Source organism: Chinchilla lanigera, unplaced genomic scaffold (genome assembly GCF_000276665.1).
Source record: "Chinchilla lanigera isolate Chin_1 unplaced genomic scaffold, ChiLan1.0 scaffold00005, whole genome shotgun sequence".
Taxonomy (NCBI): Eukaryota; Metazoa; Chordata; class Mammalia; order Rodentia; family Chinchillidae; genus Chinchilla; species Chinchilla lanigera.
In genome coordinates, this window is record NW_004955406.1 from 39,209,965 (window position 1) to 39,223,481 (window position 13,517).

At 47.5% G+C, this 13,517-nt stretch overlaps 1 long non-coding RNA gene across 4 annotated transcripts in view; it reads left to right on the top strand.

Annotated features, from left to right (window-relative positions):
• The window catches only part of LOC102008377, a 43,278-nt gene that overhangs the window by 21,885 nt on the left and 7,876 nt on the right, over positions 1–13,517 (top strand). For 3 of the 4 annotated variants that reach the window (XR_259524.2, XR_001236960.1, XR_001236965.1), the window contains exon 4: positions 10,167–10,562. This is a non-coding gene — a long non-coding RNA (uncharacterized LOC102008377). Of the gene's footprint in view, positions 1–10,166; positions 10,563–12,469; positions 13,487–13,517 lie in introns of those variants that run through there. The other variant, XR_001236961.1, reaches the window with a different exon arrangement.

Consider the following 13,517-nt stretch of genomic DNA (forward strand, 5'->3'; position numbering starts at 1 on the left):
GAAGTCCCTTCTTATCATCAACATACATGACTCCTCCAGAAGTGCAGAACTGTATACATTTGTTTGCCTAAAATTCTTTCACATTTACAGAAGAGGTGATTTTATCACCTCTTGTACAAGTGGGAGGAACTGTCATTGAAAACAAAATTGAAGGTAGAAGTTCGATTCTCAGCAGCCCCTGCCCCAAAGAAACCCAGAAGTGGATCATTTAAAACATAATTAAGCACCTTAAGGTCTTTTGAGGGGAGATATCACTGTTGGAATCTGAGTAATTTGGAGATTTCCTTTTGAATTTAGCAAGACAATCTCTATTATAGTCCTTATCCCTTATAATGACAGTCTCTCTTTTTTAACCTTATATAAAAAGTTCTGAAGAGGCAGTATTGTTTGAATCATTTGATTAGAGAAATTAAAGAAAAGCAGTTTTGTTTCCTTTCATCTTTGGGATTGAAATTTCATCTTTGTAGCCATCAGTGGCTACTGAGACTGTCAGGGCTTTCAAAGCGAGAACTTTGGGGGCGAGGAGGCGCTGAGCTTGGAATGAAGAAGGCCCAAGATGAGGCACAGAATGCAGAGAGAATTCTATCAACAGTCACTAAGACACCAGCAGCCTTCAACCCTGTTCTCTCAGATGTCAAGAAATATCAGAATTCTCAAACACATTTACCCAAAAAAGATCATGAGAATGAGGTTGTGGAAACCTGGTCTGCTGCACCCTGACAGAAATCAGGTCATGGTCATGGCATCAACCCTAGATTCCACTCATACTGACCACTTAGCCCTGACCCATCAGAGCCAGACCCAGGAAGAGCCTTGGCAAGCATCAGTTTAGCTCTGCCGCTGTACAGGAGGCTTCTGAGAGGAGCCAGGGGACGCCGAGTGGGGACTCAGGGGTCTAGGCATGGACAAGGTGCCCAGAAAGCCCCATGTGTCTGTTGGCTCTGTAGGCAGGAGCCAGGTGGCCAAAAGCTGGGTGGAACCTCCAAGAATGAGCTGTCAACAGAGGACCACAGATCAATGCGCTTAGAACGGGGAAGAGAATGTTCTCTTGTATACAGTAAGGAGAGTCAGCTTTCAAGTAGGACTGTCTTGCCAAGTACGAAGCACAAGTATTTCAGGGGAAAAGTCCAAACGGCTGAGATTACCATGTTTACATTAGTAGCATTTCTTCAGGGTGGGAAACAGCCCACTTGCTCATGTGCTCATCAGTATTCAACATATCCTCAGGCTTCAAAGTAGCAAAACTCAGAGATCAAGTTGTTTTTGTTAAGAAGTCCACATTCTTGGGAAATATTCAAGACTTATTATTTTGAGGATGAGAACAAGTCAGATAGATGGTCCTGTTTCTTCGTTCTTTCCCCCTCCTTTCTCCTACTGTGGTATGAGAAGTCTTAGTCAGATAGGGCAAAGAGCCAGCAATGGCTAACCACATTTGATAAACTAAATCAAATGAAGTTGATCGTCTTTCTTAGGATTCTGGAAACCATGGTGTCTCTAGAGAAGCCACCATAGCCGACACACAATAGATTGCACAGGATTTCCTCAGATGTTCTAATATGGGTTTCTTGGTAAGCAGACAGGGTGGGCCTTGACCCCAGGCATTTTGTCTGTCTGGACAGGCAGGGCGGCCACACCCAGGTGACCTCATCTGCACCTGGCTCCTATGGGTCTGTGTTCCTCGGGCATGCTGTACATACCAGCAGTGGGCTGCAGACAGAAAGCTATAGAAAGAGCTGCTTGAGAAGCTGGGGCCATTTTTCACCCATCCCAGGACAACTGGACCGGTGCAGTGTGGATTTATTTTCCTGTAGAACTCCTGACCTTGGCCCATCTTGTTAAAGCAGCAATGGCCACTCTAGCTGACCCAGGCGAGCCCTGTTCCAGGGCTGGGCTGATTTGCTCATGTCTCGTCACCAGACACCTGCTCTGGTGCCCACTCTTCACCTCAGCCCTTTGTCCTCACCTGGTTTAGTCTTTGGTTTTTTTTTTTGTTTGTTTGTTTTTTGGTTTTTCTCCGGTACCAGGAACCGAACTCACGACGTTGCGCTTGCCAGGCAGGCCCTTTTGCCGCTGAGCTAAATCCCCAGCCCCTTAGTTTAGTCTTTGTACAGACACCATTGTACCCCACTTTTCGTAGTTGTTGTTATGTAAGTCCAGTTACTGAATGGTGTTGTAATTTAGAATCCCCTTGTAGGGCCTTCTCTCTGGAGTGAGCAGAGCAATTTTGGCAAAGAAAGAGACAGAGACAGAGACATGCGTGGAGAGCAGAGAAATCTTGGGCATAGCGAACCTCCTGTCACTTACTTCCCTGCAGTTAGTTATTATGAAGGTCATGAAGAATTTGGAAATCAGACGTGCCAAATTCAGGCCACAGAGAATGAAATATGACATGATTAGGCTGAATATAGCCTTTTAAAGCCTTGCTCTAATCTTTCTGAAATTCCACCGCGAGCCCACCCCTAAGGGACACTGTTCAGGTCTGGGATTTTTCTGCATTGTCCAGCCACATCAGAGAAGGTTTTTCAGAGAGATCAGGCAGGCTTCCCTGCTCCAAAGTCTGTGGGAGTCCACTTCAGAGCCCAACCTTTCAGGTTCCCCAGGGGTCTGGGACAACAAACCTATCCTTCTCCAGCCCTTGGGGAAGGCAGGGATCCATGTTCACAATCCTGGACCAGATAACAAAGTGTCCAACGTTGAGTGAAGGGTCAGCAGGAAATGGCAAATGACCTCCTGGAGCTCATGAGGAAGAGGGGGAGAAAGAGAGGGAGATGGGGAGAGGGAGAGCGAAGGAATGGCGGTCACAAAAGGAAGTGGTGGGGAATACCAGAGTAGTCGCCTCCAACTTTCCTCCAATGGGTCACCATAATGTTAGGAAAAAAGGAGGAAAAGAAACAAAGGTATAAGCTCCACAGGACTTGTTTATTTCAGAACAAAGCTGAGAGGGACCACTCTGGCGCTAGAGACCAGAAAAGTAACTCTGGCACAGGCTAGGGGGTCTGTGGGTCTATAGTGTCATGGAGGTGGGGGAGTTCAGGGAAAGGGAGTTGTGGCTGCCTGCCCAGGCACAGGGCTTGGGAATGTGCAGGAAATGGTGGTTTTTACCAGACACAGGACTGGATAGTGATATGAGCTGATGCCAATAGCAGGGCTGGGGAATGATATGAGTCACTGGGATAGCAGCTGTGCTGGGGTGGAGGGTTGGAGAGGTCTCTGGTCAGGACAGCAGCGGTCACATTCCTGCAGAAGGAACTGCCTTTGAGGGCCTCCAACATGAAAACAGGCAGTAGAGGCATCTACAGAGCCTCCGTCCTTAGGAAACCTTAAGATCAGGCCCCATTTGGGAGCAGGGGTGCCTGGACAGATGGTGCCCTCTCGGTGGAATAGGGTAGGGTGAGTTTTTAGCACTGGCTGTCCAGCACCCACTTCCTTTCATCACCCTGAGCTCCCTGCAAGTCTTTCTGGAATGCCCTGCCTCAGGCTCACCCTTGCAAAGGCAGGATTGTGCCACCTCTGGGCCAGAGGGCCAAGGACCACCAATGCCCCCATGGCCCCTTGGTGACAGTCTCTCAAGGGAAGGGTAGCTCCAGGGGCAGAGTAAGGGCTTCCCCTCCGCTTGTGGAAATGCTTAGTCCGGAGCCAACCTGGGCAGTCTTGCCTCAAGTTTGGTTTTATTAAGGGGGCCAGCCCCTTTCTTCCAATGTGCCTGGGACTTCTGGACCTGCCCTGGGGACCTGCCATAGTGAGGAGAAGGTCAGTTTGGGGCATATGGTCCAACTCCTGCTCTCAAGTCTGCCTTGGGCTCTCCTGGTCAAGTGAAGCCTGAAACTGGGCTCCAGGAGTCAGCAGCAGGCTGAGTCACCAGCAGCTGAGAGACTTAGCAAGGTCCCCTTCTCATGGCTTTCTTGTCGTCAATGGAGAGAGCAATTTCTGTATTAGATTCCTGTGGCTGTTGTAATAAATTATCACAAACTTTGGAGGCTTAAAACAACCCAAATTAACATCTCATAGTTCTGGAGGCTAGAAGCCCAATGTTGTTGGGTTTTTTTCCTCTTTTAAAATTTTTATTTTAAGAGAAAAAAATTACAAAACAAAATAGGAGGGTAATGATGGTTAATACATTGTGTACTGTTATCTTTAAATTAGTTTCTCAGAATACACAATATTGGCATTTAATTGTCCAAACAATATTAGCACAAACTTTTCTTTTCAATAAACTAAGAGAAATTAGTAGTATAACTCTCTGAACTATCATATACATTTTTTTTTGCTTCTCTTTTCTTTCTTTTCTCCATTCCCCATCACAATTTCTCTTTCCTTTTGAGCAGTTTCTTCCCATTTCACAATATCTATTGTACATTTTGGATCTTATTTACTCTTTCAGCTTCTCACACTAGGGAGACAATGTTGACACATGTGCATCTGGTATATTTCACTTATGTGTGTGGTCTTGAGTTGCATCCATTTACCTATAAAGGTCTCCAGTTTATCCTTCTTTATGGCTGAGTAGTACTCCATTGTATAAAAAAACTATATCTTTTTTATCCATTCCTGGGACTTCTGGACCTGCCCTATGATACTCTACATAGAAGACCCTCAAAACTCTACTAAAAACTGCTAGATTTAATAAGCAAATTCACTAGTGTAGCTGAATACAAAGTCAGTACACAAAAATCAATAGCCTTCCTATACACAAATAACAAATTCACTGAGAGAGAAATTAGGGAAACAGCACCTTTTACAATAGCATCCCCAACCATTTCGGTTGTTTCCAAGATCTAGCTATTACAAATTGTGCTGCTATAAACATGGGTGCACATATATTGCTGTGGAATGATGTTTTTAATTCTTCTGGGAAGATACTCAGAAGGGGAATGCCTAGGTTGAGTGCGACCTCTAATGCTAGTTTTTTGAGAAATCTCCACACTGATTTCCACAGTAGTTTTACCAGTCTACACTCCCAACAACAGTGGAAAAGGGTTGCTTTTTCCCCACAGCCCTCCCGCATTTATTGGTTGATTTCTTGATAATAACCATTCTTTCCATGGTGAGATGGAATCTCAGTGTTGTTTTAATTTGTATCTCTCAAATGACCAGTGATGTTGAAAATGTTTTCATATATTTATTTGCTGTTTGTATTTCTTCATCTGAGAAGTGTGTATTCATCTCCGATGCCCATGTTTTGATTGGGTCTTTAAATTTGGGAGGTCTGATTTTTCTGAGTTCTTTATATGTTCTCAGTAGTAAACCTTTGTCTGAGGAGCAGTTGGCAAACATTTTTTTCCCCACATTGTGGGTTGTCTCTTCACTCTGTTGGTTGTTTTGCTTGTTGTACAAAAGCTTTTTAATAAGGTGAGATCCCAGTTGTTGATTCTTTGTGGTAGTTCCTGTGTGATCGGGGTTTTAGTCATAAATTCTTTGCCTACAACAGTGTCTTCAAGAGTTTTACCTATTCTATCTTCCAGCAGATTTAATGTTTCTGTTTTAATATTTAGATCTTTGATCTATTTTGAATTTAATTTGGTCCATGGTGAAAGATATAGGTCCAATCTTAATCTTTGGCATATGCAGAGCTAGTTTTTCAAGCACCATTTATTAAAGAGACTATCTTTCTTCCAGCAAATGTATTTGGCACCTTTGTCAAATGTAAGGTGGCTGAGTATGTCTGGAATGGTTTCTGCACCTTCTAATCTGTTCCACTGATTCTTGAGTCTGCTTTTATAACAGTAACTTTACAGTATAATTTCAAGTCAAGGATTGTGATGCCTCTGCCTTGCCTTTGTTGCCCAGAATTGCCTTTGCTATTCTAGGTCTCCTGTGGTTCCAAATGAATTTTAGAATTGTTTTCTCTAATTCTGTGAGATATGCTACTGGAATTTTGATTTGGACTGCATTAATCTGTATAACAGTTTTGGAAGTGTGGCCATTTTCTCTGTATTGGTTCTTCCTACCCAAGTGCAAGGGATATCTTTCTATTTTATGATATTCACTTCAATCTCCTTTTTCAGAGTACTGTAGTTTTCAATGTAGAGGTCTTTTACATCCTTCATTAGATTGATTCCTAGATATTTCATTTTTTTGGATGCTATTGTAAAAGGTGCTGTTTCCTTAATTTCTCTCTCAGTGAATTTGTTATTTGTGTATAGGAAGGCTGTTGATTTTTGTGTATTGACTTTGTATTCAGCTACACTAGTGAATTTGCTTATTAAATCTAGCAGTTTTTAGTAGAGTTTTGGGGGTCTTCTACGTGGAGTATCATGTCATCCACAAAAATAGAAATCCAATATTTTATAAGGATAGCATCATGGTATCAGGGTGTCCATAGCACTACATTCCTTTTGGAGGTTCCAAAGTGGAATCTGTTTCATGTATACAGTACCTTCTACAAGAGGCCTGCATTCCTTGACTTTTGGCCATGTCCCTCATCTTTGAAGCACTCTGCTTTCATTGTCACTTCCCTCTTCTTTGTCCAACATGCCTCTAATAAGGACATTTGTGATTATATGCAGCTCACCCAGGTAATTCCAGAGAACTTCCCCATCTTAGACACGTCTTCAAAGTCTCTTTTGCCAAGTAAGGTAGCATATTCACAGGTCCTGGGAATTAGGGCATGGACATTCTGGGGAATTATTATTCTGTCTACCACAATCTCTTTCTAAGCTGCTCTCCTCAGCCTCATCCATTTCCCAGAGATGAGAAACCAAGATATTTTAAACAAAGAGATGAGGAGCCCTCTCCCATCTACTGTAAGGCCAGTCTTCAGAGCTTTAGCTTCCATACAGATTCAGCCTTTCCCCAGTGACTGGAACTGGCAAGGCCCTTCTCATAAAGAGAGAGCTCCCTCCCTACAGATGTCTCCCAGGCCGTGGGAGAACCAAGAGAACAAAGCAGTCATCTGATACCCATATCAATTGCATGGTTACATTGTTTGGTTCATTATATTACCCACAGGAGCCCAAGAATCGTTTGGCTAAAAAGTGATTTCACACCATTCGTCAACCCTGGGGTGGGGGATAATGGCTTTTTATGGGTGCCGAGTGATCAGCACCTTAGGCCAGCATGCTGTGCCAAATCCTGGTGTGGATATGTCAGCCTTTTCTCTCTCTTGCAGGTGAGCATGCTGAGGCTTGGAGAGGACACACTAATTTGCCCCAAGACAGGGAGATGTTAAGACTTCAGCCAGCCTCGGGTTTGAACACTGAGGCTGGGGCTGCTTACGAAAGGCTGTCATCTCAAGGACACAGAGAGGAGGACAGAGAGGAGGAAGAAGGGGAGGGGAAAGACCGGTGACTGTGCTAGGGAAATTCATGAGATGCTGGCTGACAATGGAATGCAAGAATTGCAATTGGGACTGTCCTACATACCTGATATAGTTCCTGCTAAGAAAGGAAATCAGAGCCTAACTATAGATCAACAACCATGACTGTAAAAACTTAGTCTGTTTCTGGGCTCCGCCACCTCCTCCTGTAAGTTATTTTCCATCCCCCCACCCCCATCCCCTGCAATACCTAGTTTTGGAGAAGTACATGTCAAAATATGCGGAATTAGTTATTTTCCATTCTCCTCCCTGTCCCCTGCAACGTTAGTGTTTAAACCCGGAAAGGGAAAAGGACAGCAAGAAACTGGGTGGCCACTCTTGGTCTAGTTCTGCAACTAGTTTTGGAGGAGAAACACATGTCAAAACATGGTGCACATGTGAGGAGCTTTGAGAAAATTTTAAACTAAGGGAGGAGGTAGGTGAATGCCTGCAGGCTTAGGAGGACAAGAAGAGGAGCCTGTGAGAGTCACTGGGGACCCAAGGCTGTGCGCACCCAGTTTTCTGGAAAGGATGATGAGACCCCCATTAGATGCCCAGGGCTGGCTGAGCTGGGTAACTGTTGGAGTTAGAATGGTCCGGGAGGCCTCGGTGGAGCAACTAAAGCTGTCATCTAGGGATGAGAGGGAGTTGCCATGTTGAGGAGAGTGAGACGAGCTAGGTAGGGAATACACGTGCAAGATCCCAGAGGGAGAAGGAAAAACGGGTAACAAGCAGACCAACATGATTAGCCTTCGCTGAGGTCAGGGAGAGAGGCAAGGGCCGGGGTGGACAGAGAGGTAGGGTCTGAGTCATGGGGGCTCTTGTAAACCATGCAGTGGTCTGGTTTCACAAGCAATTGGATTAAGCAGGAGTAAAAAACAGAATTTATGTCTTGGAAAGACACTCCTGCTGCTCTGTAGAGCGTAGACAGAGGGTGAGGCAATGGAAGAGGCCAGAATATGAATGGTATTAACTAGGTCCAGCAGGAGATCTGGTGGCCTAAACTAGGCTGGTGCCATGCAGGTGGAGAGAAGGTGGCAGATTCTAGGCATTCTCTCCAGGGGAAGTCAGCACACTGATGAGACGGATGTAAAGGGGTGAGGGAGGAAGAACTGGAACCACGTTGGCTCCTCCCTTTAGCCATGTGGACAGCTGTGGCAATTTTCTAAAATGAGAACACAAACCGCAGAGAGGTCTGCTTCAGGCACATCGAGCTGTTTGCTTCCTCTGTGTACCACAGCAAGTAGGCCAGTGGGTTTACCCCTCGGGAGCACAGAGGGAGCCTGGGCAGGAGGTAGATAGGTGTGGGCATCATTAGCACGCAGATCCTATTGATAACCTGGGAAGGATGAGCTCATGTAGGAGAGAACAGCAAGAGGCCTGGACCCAAGCCTGACTTCTAGAGACCAGGCCAAGGTGGAGGAGCTGAGAAGGTGCAGCAGCAGCTGCTTCTTTCCTTCCCACATTTGTGGAGCCCCAGGCTCTGCTTCACGTGACACAAGCCCGGGATACCCTGGAGTGGGACGGGGTCTGAGCGCGTGCAGGGGGAAGTTGTAGGAGCCCATAATTATAATGCAGTGTGGTAAGTGTTTACAGAGATGGACCCAAGACAAGGAACTGGAATAAATGTCTACCATTCTTGGTCCCCATGCTGGGGTATGACCTAGTCTATGGCCTCAAAATGTGGGCAGCGAGGATGTAGAGGAACTATCCTGTTCCTGGTGACCTCCCTTGAAGCCCCACCCCCAAGTCCCCTCAAGCCAGGTTCCATCTCTTTCCTGCTCCCTCACCTGGCACCCTGCTCCACCTTGTAGCCTCCTGACAGCCCCGCCTGCCCTGCTTGTCCTCTTTCTGGCGCCCAGTCCCTGTCCCTGTCCCCAGGCTCCCAGTCCCTTTCCCTTCCCAGATGCACCAGCCTCCTCAGGAGAACTGCTTTCTAAAACCAGGATTAATGTGACAGAGAAATGAACACAGCCTGGATCCTTACCCTTCATCAAGGCAGGATGTTTTCTCAAACAACGGTTGCTTCATTTCCTGCTGTTGAGAAACAGCATGCTGGCTGAGTGTTTGACAGACCTTGAAAAGAGGGAAATGTGCCCCCACGGAGAAGTGAGTTTAACCCCCTCTTGCCTGCCCCTGGGGCCACCACCCTCCCTCCTCTGCCCCCAAGGAGCTGGGCTGCACCTGCCTGCTAAGACCTGGCTCATGGTGCCCAGGGCTGGGCTTTTGTCTCCAGGTTCAGCCCAAGAATCTGCTCCAAGCTCTCTCTCCATCCTTGTCCTGTGTCCTTCCCATCTCTGCTCCTGCTCGCTCCAGTCTGGCCTGGCTCTGGGGGTCATGAAGGCTCTGCGTGCGAGGTAACCATGGCTCAGCCCCTGCTGCAGTGAGCCTGAACCTCATCCTGGCTCCTGCCCCTTGTGATACCCTGTGGGCTCAGGTCCCTACGGATTACCCAGCCAGACATCCTTTCTTCCTTTGAATGTGTTTGGTGTGTTCCTTTTCATTCCATTCAGAATTATAATACTGTGTGAGCATCCCTTCCCCTCCTTCTATGTTCTGTAACTTCAGAAGGTCCAGCTTGAGTTTGGGTTCACACCTCATTTGTCTCCATCTACTGCCTCAGCCAAGAGCATTGATCAGCTCTTGAAAGTGAGGAGTTTTGATTAGATCTTACATGGGAAATGCAACACAGAGCTTGATGTATTGACTCTGTGAAAATGTCTCTCTAACAGCTAGGGGCAGAGGGAGCAGTACATTCATTTATTCATTCAACACACTTTTTAAGTATCTGCTTTATATCAGAAGTAGATGCTAGAGATACAGTAGTAAACCAGACAGATGATGTTCTGTTTCCATGGTGATTTTCTTCTAGCATCAAGAAAGGGAACAAGGAAAACACTGTGTGGCGGTAAGGGCCATGAAAAAAAAAACAAAGCACGGTGATGCAACAGAGTGCCAGGAGGTGGCCGGAAGAGCTCTTTGAAGAAATGACCCCAAGGCTGAGCTCCTGGGCCATGGGCAGATGTGCATGGGAGCAGTCCAGAGAAGAGAAGAGAAGAGACCCCCAAAACTGCGGTCAGGGGAGGTGAGGGTCTCATCTTCCCATCTGTAAAACACCTAATCGTCACTGGTGAAGACTGCACAATGTAATACAAGTCAACAGCGAGCCAAGCAGGCTCATCATTGTAGCCTGGAGTGATCTGAAAGCCAGCATTGCCTGGTGGGGAAGGCGGAAGCCCCGAGCCCAAGAGTCCGGATTGCGTGCGAGGTTGGTCCGAAGGCCTTCCCCCTCCCCCTCCCGCCTCCTTTCTCCTCCCTTCCCCTTTTTCTTGTCTTTTTCGTTTTTCTCTTTTCCCACCACCATTTCTCACTGTCTCATCCCTTCACATTTCCTTTCAAGTCACATCATCTCAAGTGCCCTGAATTTGGAAGATATATTTCAGCAACACTGTATTGCTCGTGCTTATTTTATACAGCTTTTGTCCTGCTTTAAAAACCAGGTGTTTTTCATGCTTTATACACCTCTATTAATTAAAAAGAAACAGCAGCATCCACACAGAAATTAATTTTATACAATGATATGGTCCTCAAATGATTTTGTTTTTCCACTGAAGTCAGTGTCCCTTAATAGAAAATGGCTCCCACCACTGGATTAAGAGATTAGAAAGAGATTGTCTTAAGGCATTTGGGGCCTGCTGTGCCTGGAGAAGATTTCTGCAAAAGCTGGCTCAGGGAAGGAGGTCTGGATGCTTTCCATAGGCCAGTGACCTCTGAGTCATACTGGGGATGCTCTGGACAGAGCCTGGGTGTCATGCTCCCCCGCTGACTGGCTCTGGCTTTGTGGTTGCCTCTGCACAAGTGGCCCAAGGTGGTCAGGAGATCAAGGAAGGCCTGCTGTGGTCAGATGGTGGACGTACCGCCCTTAAGGAAGCTGTAGAGACAGGCGCTGGCACAAGGTGCAGTGGGAGACCTCTGTCTCCATTGCTGCAGGCCCTTGTGCTTGTCCAGGAAAGGCCATGTTCCTGTTAGTGCGGAGGGGGCGTCAGGCGGAGGAGGAAGTCATATGGCACCCCTCACCACCCACCCATCTCAAGGCTCATACTGAAAGGGCCCTCTGGCTGGGAGAGCATGATGAGGAGAAATACTTGGTGTCAGATGGAGGATCAGGGCCTCCCTTGCTCTCCTTATTTCCTGAGAAAATGTACCCAGTGGTTGGCGGTGGCTGGCTGCGGCCAATGGGTCACGTAGTCCAACCTGCTACCAGATCAGAAGGACGTGCTGAGGGTCACATGGGAAGGCAAAGGTAAAGGCCGAGTGAACTTTCCCACACAGCAAGCAGCCTTTGAGACCAGGTGACACAGGAGGACTATGGGAGGTGGCCTTCTTTGCCAGAGGTTGAGCATGAAGCCTTGTCCTGGCTCATGCTATGGACCCATATCCCCTCCTGCTCAAAGTCTGCCTTTCAGGGAAGGAGGCTGAGGGAAAGAGGATATGCACAGGGAGTCCCCAGGACTTAGCTGTGGATGCAGGTGAGCCACAGAAGAGAAAACGAAAGCCAGCTTCAAACACGGACAGCTTGGCGGCATCTACCCCCAGGGTGCCCAGACAAACTCATGCGAATGGCCGTTACCCTGTGAAGGTCTCACTTTAAACACCAGAAAGAGGTCAGGGAGAATAGGACCACCAGCCGGCGGGCCTCGGTTCTTAGGGTGGGCTGGCTGCCGGGTGCCCCAGCTGTCTGCTCCAGAGGTCAGTGCCAAATTGTAGTCAGGGCAGGAGCGATGGGCACTGGTTGTGCCTTTTCCCTTAGATGTCTCCCCTTACAGGGGGCCCCTTTAGTGTTGCTCCTTAGAGTGTGGTCCCCAAGGAGTAGAGGGGCTCTGGGGTGGGAGGGAGCCCAAGACTAAGCCTGGGCTTCTGGCTGCCTGGTTTCATTCGTTTATTTTTGGCCCGGGTGACAATTGGGAATGACAAGGACACACTGGAAGAGGGAGTTGGGCAGGGCTGAGGCTACCCTAAGCTCCTCAGATCTCCCACGCCATCTGATGGGGGCCAAGGAGGGCAGGAGAATGCCAGGAATGTCTGTGTGCACTCCCCTCCCCACGCCCACTCTCAACAAAATGAGGACCCAAAGCAATGTGGCGTGGGCCTCCAAAGGGGTGTTCTCTCCTTCAGACGTGTTTGGAGAACATTTGTTGCTGGAATGTCTGAGCGAATTAAGAGGGATCCAGCTATTTTCTCTCTGCATCAAGCTGTGGACATGGAGGAATGGGCTTTACTTGCAGTCAGAGACAGCAGAAGGAGCAAAAGAGCATTTGTTCGCAGTAAATCCAGCCTGGACCAGGTGGTGGCTTCCAGGGAAGGTGCTCAGGAAAAGCACAAGGGGAGCAGGGAACCTTGCACCACATCCACCCCTATCACCTTCCAGGAGCGGCTCTGCCTGAAATGCTTTGCCACCTTTGCCCTCTGCTCCTTCCGCCAGGTACCCTTCTGGTTCCCCAAAACACAGTGACATTAGGCTGAAAAGTCAAGGGACACATATGTCTCTTCTATGTGAGAGCCTTACAACGTAGGATGGTGTCACTTCCTAGGGTTGGGGTAAGGATCTGGGCAGAGGAAGGAAGCGGGAGGGGTACAGGGAGCTGGTTTACTGATCCTGACTCTCCTGGAGATCTGGGAGAATCTGGAGACCCTTCCAGTGGGAGGAGGTAAAGACAATGGCCTCCGATGAACAACTGTCCCAGGAAGCTCTTAGCTGGCTGTGGCGCCTTCAACCATTTGGTCCACACCACTGTCCTCTTGGAAAACTGCAGGTTTGTCGTGCCCGCCTCAACCCTGTTCAGGCCCACTTGGGAGGAACAGATGAACAAGAATGATAACAGCAACCTCCCTGACTTTCTATCTAAGAGGGGCTCTTCCTTGGAAAACACAGAAGTGCTGAGTTCTGAGCAAAACGAGAGTGAGTTTGAATGCCACTTCCAATACCTTCAGACCCATCTGGGAAAGAAGAGTAGGATCTTCTGCCTGGGGAAAGATGAAGACTTTCAGATTCCAACTTACTCGTAAGAAAATAAAATAGGTAATGATCCTGTAGCCACCAAAGACTGAATCAGTTACAAGTCATCAGAACGAAAGAAAGAGAGAGAGAGAGAGAGAGAGAGAGAGAGAGAGAGAGAGAGAGAGAGAGAGAAAGAAAGAAAGAAAGAAAGAAAAAGAAAGAAAG